The sequence below is a fragment of the Schistocerca serialis genome, chromosome 1, assembly GCF_023864345.2.
Source record: "Schistocerca serialis cubense isolate TAMUIC-IGC-003099 chromosome 1, iqSchSeri2.2, whole genome shotgun sequence".
NCBI lineage: Eukaryota > Metazoa > Arthropoda > Insecta > Orthoptera > Acrididae > Schistocerca > Schistocerca serialis.
Window position 1 is genome coordinate 76,181,966 of NC_064638.1, and position 13,621 is coordinate 76,195,586.

General features: G+C 37.5%; 1 protein-coding gene across 6 annotated transcripts in view; it reads right to left on the reverse strand.

The window, feature by feature from the left end:
- The window catches only part of LOC126461919 (intersectin-1), a 310,794-nt gene that overhangs the window by 64,359 nt on the left and 232,814 nt on the right, over nt 1–13,621 (reverse strand). The window lies entirely within an intron of this gene.

Consider the following 13,621-nt stretch of genomic DNA (forward strand, 5'->3'; position numbering starts at 1 on the left):
AATTATTAAATACAAAGGATATGCAATCAAATCCACTGCAACATGAGTGTAAGTACTACCAATGATTGATGACTGGATGCATTGATGTAGCTTTCAAATGGAGCCCTACAAAAGTATAAAACTGAATATCTACAAGGAAAACAATTACAAATCTCTATACTATTAATTGAAAGTGTAATATACATAACAAGACATGATTTCAAGTTTTTATACCATGAACAACATTGTGTTGAGAAGAGGGGTTGGGTTGGGGTTGGGGTTGGGGCTGGGGTTGGGGTTGGGGTGGGGGCGGGGGTGGGAGCAGGGGTGGGAGTAGGGGAGGGGAAATGGGAGGGAGAGGGAGCTCCTGTTTCACACATCTTAGGACTGATGATAGCAATTGTGAAGATAATCATTATAGTTACTTTAGCAACCAAACACTAATGTTAGGAAAATAATCCTCAGCAACTTGTCTCAGGAATCAAGCTCCCATCATCTGGCTGCTTATGTCAATTGAATGTTTAACACAAACCACTGGTATGTTGTCAAAACTTATATTGACCATTAGCATGACAGTTGACTTGAAATATCAATGCTTTTGATCACTGCCAGATCATTGATGTCTCATGCATGAGACACTCCATCCTCAAGGTAGTGCAAGTATTGGGCTTTTGACATGCTACTGTGACAAGGCCATATTGTGCAAACATTCAAAGAACCCCAGTGCTGTAAGAATCAAACGTTTTGGGCAGCAAAATACCAGTGACAAGAGTCATCATAAAATCTTATGGTTTGTAAAAGGGTGCCACAATAAAGCAAAACACTCAGTGTGTAGAAGGCACCACCCAACTATAAATGTACCTCTGGAGTGTGCCCAAAGATTAGCATGGAAGTAAGAACATGCTCCCTGGATGCTCAGAGAGCAGGAAAAGGCTGCCTCGACATGTGAAGAGGTGACATGCAAAGACAAACATGTCCACTAAATGCAGTTTTTCACAATCAACATAAAACTTATTTCAGGCATACATATGAATGAAAATAACATATTTCAATGCAGACATCTTTCCTTTGTACCAAAGGCAGTTGATACCTGTACATCAAATTTACAATGAAAATATTGCTTTAAAAAGTACATTTAAACATGGACATGTTCTCATTTCCATGAACCATTTGAACATGTTTGTCTCTGAGTGAATATCAAAAGCAAATATCTAGTTTCCTGAAAATAGCTTAATCTTACTGTAAAATGCTTGCTGTACTATATAATATTACCTATTTGTTATAATTTAGTATGTGGTACCATGGAAAAAATATAAACTGGCAACTACACATTAGGATTCAGTGTTTTACTGGAAGTTCTGACTTTATTGTTGCTTCACAATTATTTACAATAGTTCAAAGCATCATAACAGAATACAGTGACTTAGCAATGGCATTACCTATTACTATGATCATTTGAGGGAATGTTACACTTAAACATATCAACCTGCAGCATTTTCTAAACAATCACAAACAATTTCTTCAATGTATTCAACAACTTGAGTATATTGTCTATGATGAATGTATACCATCTTAAGTCTTCTCTGAAAATTGTTTACAGAAAACCACCAATACCTTTCTTATTGTCATCTGAAACTGGATTGCTAAGAAGTACTTCAGCTTATGATTAAGAGAGGAGTTTTGTAATGATACATCTGCATTTTGAGATTTCCACTCTTGTACATCTTGCTGCAACCTCTAGAATGCAATTGCCTCAATATCAATATGAATGTTACTCATAGCTTTGCACTTATATATGAAAATTCATATTATTTCACGTATGTAATCTCAATTTCATAGTCCTTTAGACAGGGATTTCATGTCTATCACTCTCCAGTCTTCACCAAGGTTTCTTACTTCACCCACTGACTGGTAGACCTCATTATATTCCTCTTTTGTTACAATTGTTGGCCTTTTTCATAGAAGTTTCTCTACTCTACAGAAAATGTAGTCAGCACGTAAGTAACAGTGTCCTCTTAGTAATTATTATTAATATTAGTAATACACAGTATTATTATTAGGGAATGGAGAGGATAAACTGATGCTAAAAGCTGCTGGAATGAAACGATGTGACTGGAATCAGTGTCTCCTACTGGCCGCAACTAACTAGTTCTCCTTTGCACAGAATGCATATGTGGACAGATATTTTCACAGTATAGTACCATGGCACATATTTGATTTCACTTAAACTGCATGATGTGCTTAGATTCTGCTTATCCTGTATGTACCATCTCTCTCTCTCTCTTTGGACATGTTCACCTTTACATGTCACCTTCTGATATGAGATGCAGTAAATATTGGTATACCAGTGTCAAAGTATCATTATGTTGAGATGCTGTTTAGGCAAATGGGGCATCGTTGGCAGGAAACGTTTACATTTTACACAAGGCAAAACTGGGATCTGATACACAAGCCATCATCTCGTAGTGGCAAATAACACAGGCACCTGCTGTTCAGTTAAGTGCTTCTAAGTCTGTCTGTCTGTCTGTCTGTCTCTCTCTCTCTCTCTCTCTCTCTCTTTGCAGACAACCTATATATTCAGCAAGACAATGGACCACTGCACAGCTCCCAAATAGTAAGAGATTGTTTTCAGGAGCACTAAAAAGTAGTAAATCTCTGGATATTATAATATTTCAACCAAAGTACTTAAATCTTGTGTTGATTTTGTGGTGTCCCCCCGAGTTACCTAAGTAACTAGTCAATGAGTCAATGTGTATATACTAAAAAGACTTAAGTACGCAGTAGTAACACTCATTTATGTAAGTGGAGATAAGCAACTGATTCTAGTGACAGACTCATCTGCATTTCTAAGCCTCTTCTGTTATTCTCCTGACTGTAACTGATATGGATGTTCTAAAGCCCTTTATCAATATACTTGTGTCATCAGCACCATTAAAGACTGTGGAGAGTCCTCCTTTGTGCCTAGTAAATCATTTATGTAGGTGAAGAATGTCTCAAATATTTTGAGAAGGTAGCTTACATTAGAATATACATCACCATTCCTAGAATAATTTTATTAACATCTAAGTTTGATTTTCATACGTACTTCTTAATGGAGAAAGCAATATGTAATCTCACAAATGCATTTCTAGTAGAACTAAACAAGAAAGATTATCCCCTTGGCATTTTCTGTGATTTTGTCAAGGCCTTTTATTGACTGAACAAAAAATTCTACTAGAGAACTAGATGCATCTCTGATTCCAAACCAGGTTCTGTCCTTGGTTCCCCACTAATTCTTATATATAGATGGTGAATTGTAAATGAGGAAAAAAATCCAAGGAGTGCATGCTGCTGTGTACAAGTGACAGACCATTGTTAACTTTGTTCTTCTGAATGTATTGTGTACATAAAATGGTCAACAAGTCAACAAGAAACTGACAACCCTGATGGTCATGACATGTTATTCACCCACAGATGTATAACATAACACACCAATGAGTTGATTTGTATCTGCCAGCATTTGGAAGATATGAGCAAGAACAAATCCCATCGTAGTGTATGCAGAATTGTATCAGAACTTATGAACGAGTCATTGCCAATGGTGACAGAGTCAAGGAATGTTTGTCCTGTAAATGGAAAGAGGGTCATTGCTAGAAGGAAAACTGTGGCATGCATGACATGTTTACAACAGCACTGTGCTGTTTACTTTAGCTTGTATCACCATGACAATAGCTACTAATGTACATGCCACATTTTTATACCATGGCAACTTTCACAATTGAGGAATATGCTGACATCCACCTCACCTGTGTAATCAGTGAAGAGCAAAATTTTGAACTGGCAGCAGTTGAAATCAGGGACCAATACAGGTGTAGGAATTTGATTATCTTATATATATACAGATCTCCTAGTGGAGACTTCAATATCTTTTTCTCCAAACTTAATCATGTTCTTGACAAGATATCCACTCCAAAGAACCACATTCTCATATGTGGAGACCTGAATGTGGATAAACTGAATCCTGATTCTACATGGGACTCATTACAAAGTCTTGCTCAAAGTTTCAATTTAGTTCCAATGGTTAACAGTGCAACCAGAATAACAAAATACTCAAAGACAGCTGTTGATCAGGTATTAACAGATTTAGGCAAAGAAAACTGTGAGGTGGTGGTAGGAGAGCTAGGATTATCTGATCACTCAGCTCAAATCATTAATATAAAAGTGGCTCCAGAAGAAACAAAGAAAATGCATATTTACAGACGAATTTTTTCTAAAAAAAATAGACATGAGTTTGCCAAACAGATAGCAGGACAAACATGGGACTCAGTATACTCAGAGGTAGATGCAAATGAAAAATTCAAAAATTTCATGACATTGTTTAAATTAAATTTTGAAGAAACATTTCCTAAAGTATTATGTCCATTACCAACAACAGGAAAAAGCAAGTGGGTCACAAAAGGAATCAAAAAATCATCTGAAACACTAAAGTACCTGAGCTCCATTAAACACAGCCAAACTAATCCTACTTTCTCACTCTTTTATAAAAGATATAGAAAAACATATAGGAAAATATTGATTGCAGCAAAGAGAGCTCATAACTCCAAAATAGTGCACTCTGCTGAAAACAAAAATAAGGCAGTATGGAAGATTGTGAAGCAGGAAACTGGTACCAGGAAAATGAATCTGTCAAACTTGAAAATCAAAGAGGAAGGGACTCTAATAAAAGACCCAATATATTTGGCAAACTATATAAATGATTATTTTAGTAGCATAGGAATAAAATTACAGGAAAATTTTCAAACAGCCCCTCAGGTCAAAAAGCCAAATAATGGTGTATCACACTCAATGGTGTTATTCCCTACAACACAGGAAGATGTCTATAAAGCAGTCAGCAAACTGAAAAACAAAAACTCAGTTGGTCTAGATGAAGTCCCCATTTTTATAATTAAGGACTGTATCAAGAGCCTACTTCCACCTTTAGTTGATATTATAAATCAATCTTTCAAGCAGGGCTACTTTCCAGACTATTTAAAATATGCAAAATTACTACCTCTCTTCAAAAAAGGTGATGCAGGAATAATTGAAAATTATAGGCCAATTTCTCTACTATCATGCTTTGCAAAAATATTAGAAACTATTATGAAAGATAGGCTAATGAATTATTTAAATAAATACAACTTACTGTCTGTTGACCAGTTTGGATTTCGATCAGGGAAAAGCACAGAATCAGCAACAGCACACCTCACAAAACACATTCTAGAAGCATTAGATAAAGGGAACTACACAACAGGTATATTTCTTGATCTAACTAAAGCGTTTGATACAGTAGACCACAACATATTGTTAAATAAGTTAGATGAACTTGGAATAAGGGGACTTGTGAAAAAGTGGTTCCAGTCATATCTAAAAAAATAGAAGACAGATAACTGAAATCTCACATATTTCAAGTTGCTCAAACTATATTGTAAAGTATACTTCAGACCCAAATTATGTAAATATAGGTGTCCCACAGGGTAGTGTCCTTGGCCCAGTACTATTCCTCATTTACATAAACGACTTCCCACAGAGCATCAAGCATGGACAAACAATATTGTTTGCAGATGACTCAAATGTTCTAATCAGTGACAAATCACCAGATGCACTAAAAGAAAAAGCCGAACAAACACTAAACAGTGTACGTGAGTGGGCATCCAATAATAAACTAACACTAAATCTTAAAAAAACAAATGCTGTTAACTTCTATGTCTGCAAAAAACCACACTATAACAACTTTAAGTTAAACATTGAAACTATAGAATGTGTAGACTACACAAAATTTCTTGGTATGCATGTTGACAGTCAGTTAAAGTGGGAAGAACATATTAAAATACTTAGTAACAGAATCGCTACAGCATGCTATGCTCTGAGAATTCTGACTGCAGTTTGTGATACTACATGTGTCAGATCTGTATATTTTTCTTAAATCCACTCTGTTATTACCTATGGAATAATATTTTGGGGAGTCAACAGTAAAAATATTCAAATAGTTTTCAAATTACAGAAAAGAGCAATTCGTATAATAACCAAGAGTGGCAGTAGGGCTCACTGCCTTGAACATTTCCAAAAGCTGGAAATCCTAACTGTCCCCTGTGAATACATTTTTCAAAGTGTTATGTATGTAAAAAAAAAATATTGACTGCTATATGAAAAATTCTTTAGTACACAGCTATGAAACTAGAAACCAATACAATCTGCATCTAGAGAGGAAAAATAAAGTTAAAACTCAGCAGAGCTTGTTGTACAATGCTGTTAAATTATATAATAAATTGCCCCAAAAAATAAAAGATATTGACACAATCGGACAGTTCAAAACAAAACTAATTTTTTTTTTATTAAATACACAGTAACGGACTATCTGAATTAAAACATGTAGTGTAATTAAAGTAGCCTGCATTGTAATACATGAGGAAATAATTATAATATGAAATCAAAAATTGTACAGTTCTATAAGAAAATTACAAATTACACAAGGATATAAAACTAATTTTAGATACCTCAAAAATGTGTGTAAATACTAATTTTATGTGTATAATTGTAGGTATATTGTATTGTATATGATTTTGCTGACGAAATCCACACAATGTAATTTGTTACATGGATTAATAAAGAAATCAAATCAAATCAAATCAAAACCTTTGGGCTTGCCGACGGAAGAAATGATGTTGCAAAACAACTGTATCATAGAGGTGTCTTACCTGGTGCTTCCCAGCCACCAAAATATTTTACTTTGTGGGTAGTCACTTCAGGGAGTATGGTGCATGTGTGGCACCTCTAGGATTTAATGGCCGGGGCCAACTGTTGACGTACAGTGCGGATGATGAAGAGAACTTGTTACAAACTGTTGTGGAAGACCAAAGAACAATCACCAGGTCTCTTGACACTGCAGTTGGAATATCACAATCTACTGTTATGTGAGTATTGCACAGAAACCATTACTATCCATTTTACATGCATAAGGTACTAGCATTGTCACTGGGAGGCTACCAGCAGAAAGTGGACTTCTGCAAATTCATCCTAAGGCATCAGAGGCATGACCAGCATTTTTCACAAACAATTCTGTTCACAGACAAAGCCTATTTCATGTAGGATGGTATCGGGAATTTGCATAATTTGCACAAGTGGACAGAAGAAAACCTCCACAGCACAGTGGTACGAGGGTAGCAACAATGATGCAGTGTCAATGTCTGGTGTGGTATTATTGATCGGCACTTCATGGGGCTGTTTGTGCTACCACTAAAGATGATAGGAGAGTGATATCTTTGTTTGCTGGATGCTATGTTATTGAAATCATTGGAAGACGTTAGTTTGGCCTCTCGTGTTAACCTGTGGTACATACGTAGTGGAGCCCCACTCACTTCAGTGGCACAGTGTGACACCACCTGGACAATTCCTTCCCTTCCAAATGGATTGGTTGTGGAGGCCAGCTAAATTGTCACAAGCTGAATCCACTGGTTTGCTTTTTGTGGAGGCCACCTGAAACTGTGATTCAGGAAGGAGGTATTGTTGATATTAAGAACCTGCAATGCAGTATACATGTCAATGATATTATGCAAAGAGATACAGACATGATGGATTGTTTGAGCAATACTTTCAGCAAATGTTTGAACTTTACCACAAACACCATGGCCATCATTTCGAGCAGTACTTATGAAACACCACTGCAGCTTCTGATCATGTGTTTCTATGTTAGTTTAGATTTGTGGTGTTACACTGTATTCATCTGAATTAACTGAGACAGGCCTGAGTAGTCGATTTTGTACTCTGATTCTTTGTAGTTGTTCCTTAAGACTAAACCCAGGACACAAAAACCAAATAATGAAACATTCATACACAGTAGTGCTGTTATTCCTCACATTCCTTTACCTATGTCACATAGCCACTACACATAATATAAGCTGGCGAAAACAGAATGATATAATGTGGATGGTGTCACTGGTAGCATTGTCATGCATACCATCACTTCATGCTGCATACTTCAACTTCTGATTGGCAGCATTGACTACCTACAACACTTGCATGTTGTGCGGTGTTGCTGATCTGTCCTTCTAGCCTATGTCGGTGCAATAGGAAAGTCTGCTGCACATTTATCAATCTTACAACACTCAATTCCATTGACATTTAGTGACAGAAGGACATGGGGAAAATGAATTTATGTTTGTAGCCCAATGTGCGACACTTTGTAAAAAATATTTTTCCTCATTTACAACTCACCTTGTATAAATGACCTAACTTTGACCTCCAACAAAGCAAGCAGCTTCACACTGTTTGCAGATGATACAAGGATTGCAATAGGTAATGAAACATCCACAGACTGAAAAGTGTAATGGCAACCAATTACTAATACTGTTCTCAATTGGTTCACAGTAAATTCTCTAGCAATAAAACTCAACAAAACCAATTACATTCAGTTTCATTCTGTCTAAAGCCATTGGGAGATTAATATCACAAAAGAGCCAGCAGATAAAGAGAGTATATCATTCAAAATTCTTAGGCACCCATATACTCCAAACCTTGAAAATGCTTAACTCAGCAAAATTTGTCAGCTGGATAATCTCAAAAACCAGAGACATCAATATTTCAGATTTGCCCATCTTTGTTTCATTCATTCACTGGTATGTAATGGAATTATCAGATGGAGGTGGAACATCACTCGCTGCATACAATTGCCCAATAGCAGTCTCTGACAAACAACATCCAACAACAAAATTCAGGATAAGGGTCACCATCGTCAAAACAAGTACCAGCTCATGATGCAAATATAACAAAGATGTGAAAGCCAAATGAAATGGATAGTACTAATGACATACAGGATAAAGATGCGGTAGACATTGCAAATGTCACCTATAGTGTGGAAGTTGTAGCCATAGACAGAAACTTGTGTGCTTATTCAGTAGATAGCCATCACAATGGACAGCTTACTTGCCACATGTCTGGTAGTCTTAAGGACATGGACATTTCAGTGGTTGGGTGGTTGACTTGGGGGAGAGGACAAAAGGCGAGGCCATCGGTCCCACCGGATTAGGGAAGGATGGGGAAAGAAGTTGGCCATGCCTTTTCAAAGGGACCATCCTGGCACTGGCCTGAAGAAATTTAGGGAAATGACAGAAAACCTAAATCATGATGGCCAAAGGTGGGTTTGAACCGTTGTCCTTCCAAATGCGAGTCCACTGTGCTAAGCATTGCGCCACCTCACTTGCTGACGTTTCAGTGACCCTAGCACTCACTCCTGCAGGAAATAACACATTTCCTATCAGCAGAAAACATTCTAGCAAAGGTAAGGTACATCAATTAACAGACATGGGTCCACATGTTGCCTTTGTAGAAGGAGAGAAAGGTAATGTGGGGAATTTAAGTCCGATCACTCTCGGAAGAAAGTTGTTTACAGAAAGTAACAACTTACAACACAAAATTATTAACATTTCAGCTACTGGCAGAAACAAATAGAAAATTAAAGCCAACAATAGGCTGTCAGCAAACAGGTTAAGGTTGGTTGACATCTTTTGGCAGAAAAGGATTGAGGTTTACATCCCTAATTTTCTAACAAAGAGGCATGTAGATACTCACAATGTTGATATATTCCTAACAACAACATTCTTGCAGAAATAATGTCTGAATTTTTAGTAACTGATGTCCAAAGGGTTTAGAAAGAAAGTAATTGAAAATGAAACATTGAATGTCCTTCTTACACCTAAATGTGTTGTAAAATAAGCACACTTGTGCTGTATGCACTGCCTGGTTGCACCTTACATCCAGTCAGTTCTGCAGTGCCATAATTGTGTTTGATATTTTAATTTGGCTATGCAAGCAGCACTTAGTTAACCAAATGCTTTGGGAGCCCATGAGACTTCACAATGCTCACATAGCAGGGAACCCAGGTGTTTGCACTGCAATGGAAACCACTCTACCATCAGTTGCTGTTGCCCAATTTATCAGCAACTCATGGAAGCAGAGCCAGCTTAGCCTATAGCAATTATACTTCTGAACCCACGCCACTGTGATCATTTGCGCAGGTTACTACTGATGTTTCTATGACATGAGTGCTCTCTCATAATGAATAGCCTGAAGTTTGCAGGAAATCAGAGGATTTGAATACAACAGAGAAAAGTTACAACAGGGGCCTAAGCATGCAGTTATATCAATTCCAGCCTCCAGGTCCAACAAAAATAGAATGCTCACTCACAATCAACATAAGCACAGTTATCCTGGTATGTCCTATGAATTTCAGGATCCACAAAGTTCTATACAAAACACTCCATACTTCCCACTCCTTTACCTACATTCCAGCCGGATCAAGACACTCCTGCTAACAGCTTTTATACTTTAAACATGCAGACTTTTCTTTCCCTCTAAAATCAAACAGGCATAGTAATGACACAGGCTATTACACAGAACACTGTTGAAGACTTCTGAAAATCTGACAATGGCCTCTGAAGTCCTCCAGCAGTATGCACCATCGGCTATCTCGAACAAAGAAAGTCTTTATACGGAACTTAGTGGTAACTACACGTCAGCAACTTGTATTTGCAAAACCTGGCTTAATACACCAGATCAAATACTTCCTGCAGTTAAGGGATTACAGTCACCCTCTCTTGGTACCAGTTTTGCATGAAGAACTGTTAAAAGACACTATACAGGCGGCAAATTCCTCACCTGACAAGGGCAGCATACACTACCAGATGATAGAAAATCTCCCTCACATCACACTCAGAAAACGGTTACAGATATTTCACCAAATATGGATGAACAACAAACTAATACACAATTGAACAACTCAAATAGATACCAATACTGCAACCACATAAAGATGAAGAGTAGGCTGCGTCATATAGACTAACTTCTCTTTCTTCCTGCACTGGCAAAACTTTACAGCATTTGGTTAAAAATTGGTCACAATTGTGGCTGCAATCAAATTAGATTCTGAGTAAGTATGGTCTTCAGAAAAAGCAAGAGAACAATTGATAATTTAATACCTTAACCCCTCTTATGTCTGTGATGCAGTGACAAGAACAATGTTTCTTGATGTTGTTGGAGCATATAATAATGTTCACATGTACCAGTGTTGATAAGGAAGTTGTAAACTCTTGGACTCTATCCAAAGCTGATTTACAGAATTGATGCATTTCTCACCAAAAGAAATATATAGATTTGGGTCCAAAATAAATTAATTGGACCCCATGTCTTCTTACAATGGGTCTCCCACAAGGATCTATTCCAAGCCCTACACTCTTTGCACTCTATACTAATGAGCTTGAGAGAATTATTGCTTCTGTAAAACTGCTCCAGTATGCAGATGATATTTGTGGACCCCAAGACACAGAAGTATGTATCAGTCCTGCAGGCATGCTTGGATAGCTGAAGTGGCAACCACTCATAATAAGCAGGAAATCTGGCTTCAAGTCCTGGTCCAGCACAAATTTTCATGTGTTGCAAACAGCTGATGTCAATCAACATTTGCAAAATATAATCCATTTTGTAATTTGTTTGTATGTATGTAGTATGTATGTATGTATGTATGTTGTGACCACCAGTCTGGACCAGGCTGTGCGTGAGCTGTCTATGGCAATGCACATACAGGATCAAACATTACACAGCTGTGGATTACAGATTTAATACGTAATTGTGCCCTTCACAAAATGAACATGCTGTTTGAACAGTGTAAGACTCTCTGCTCATAAAAAATCCCAACCTAGGTTCCCTCACACTCTCTTTGATTCCAGAATGAGTTGGGGACCTCATACTCAAACAATCTTCAGTATATGCGGAAAAGCATCAAAATGTACGAAACTGGTAACATGAGTATGGTGTGGGGTTCATCCAGCACTATGCTCACTTTGTACCACATACTGATACATTCCCATACAAATTATGGAGGCATAGCTGATCACATCTCTGTAAAAAAAAAAAAAAAAAAATAAAATAAAATAAAATAAAAAAAAATAAAAAATAAAAAAAAATAAAAAAAATAAACCAGCTACTACATAAACTGCAGTACAAAAACCTATGCATCTGCCTTGGAGCTATGCTTTCTTCATCTATTAATGCCCTCCTCCTGGAAACAAGACAAATGCCTTTATATAGCCACAGAACAATGCTATGTGAGGATTATATTTTACAAAGAAAGCAGATACTACCTATCCACTGATCAAAAGGTGTGAAATGCACACTCCAATTGGAAATTATAGAAATCAGAGGAAAAAACAGCTTAATCTCTATGAACAGTAGGAAAACTGGAAATATCTGCAAATTAAAATTCACTTTATTGAAGTCCTTCCAATGTTTCTATACAACTATCACAACTCTTCTCAGTATATTCCTGTAACATATGTTGATAGTTCCAGCAACAGTAAAGGTTAGGAGCCATTTTCACCTATATCATGCGTAGCATAGAAATAGGTAGAGTATACTCAAATATACACACAGATGGCTCAAAAACAGATATGGATACTCATTGGGATGCAGTTTCTTCTGTCCACAAATGGCAGAAGAAAGGAAGTTTCAAGCACAGACAGTGCTTCTGTATCCGTATCTGAAACACACCCTGTTCTGCAGACAGTGCAGTGCACAAGCTCCCTCACAATCCCCAAAGCCCTTATCACATCGACTCATGATGCATTGCGAAATCTATTAGCTGCAGGAACTGGAAAAAAGAAACTTGCAAATACAATCTTGATCCAGTAAATCACTTATATGATGGAGAAAAGACTGTCAAATTACAGAATTCATTTGGGTTAATTCTCAGTACAATAACAAAGCAAATCAACTAGTGAGAGATTTAATTAGCAGCATAAGACCTATGGACGTAAAACTCCCATTCACATACTACCTTCCTGAAAATAAAACAATGAGCAATTCTCTCATGTCATGGGAAAAAAACCCAACAAAGGGTACAAGCTATGCAAGTATACACCCATTCATACCAAAGCTGCTATGGTTTGTAAAGGCCAAACACTCACGGACAATGCTTCTCAATAAGGGATCTTTTCCTGTCCACCTACATAGAATCTATCAATGTGATGATATTGCAACTGATGACATAAATCACACCCTACTTCAGGACAAGCACTATGAGAAGGGGAGAATGAAATTTTTAAAGGAGCCTTCAAGACTTGGTCACTGACAACAACTTTGCACTATCCTAGTTGTTGGAGATACAACCAGAAGCAGAAATAATGCCACAGCTGGATTTATAAAGACATAAAAATCTAAAAGGAATGGTGGCCATTGATCTTATTTAAGGAATTTTCATACAAACAAGTGGTTAGCTGTGAATTCTATCTATTACAATTACAATCTGAAGATAAATTTACAAATGTATGCCCTAAAATGTACGTATGAGGTAGACAGATACATAGAGAGGAAGAGAGGGAGAGGGGGAGAGAAGGAGAGGGAGAGGGAGAGGGAGGGAGGGAGGGAGGGAAGAGGGAGGGAGGGAGGGAGGGAGGGGAGGGGGAGAGAGAGAGAGAGACAGAGAGAGAGAGAGAGAGAGAGAGAGAGAGAGAGAGAGTGTGTCATCTTTGATGTCGGATGGACAGTGTGTGTACGATGGTCGGTAAGAGAGTTGCAGTGTCAGGGCAGGTGCTCCTGGCAGTGTTGTGGACAGGACGCTAAAACTATAGCAAGACCA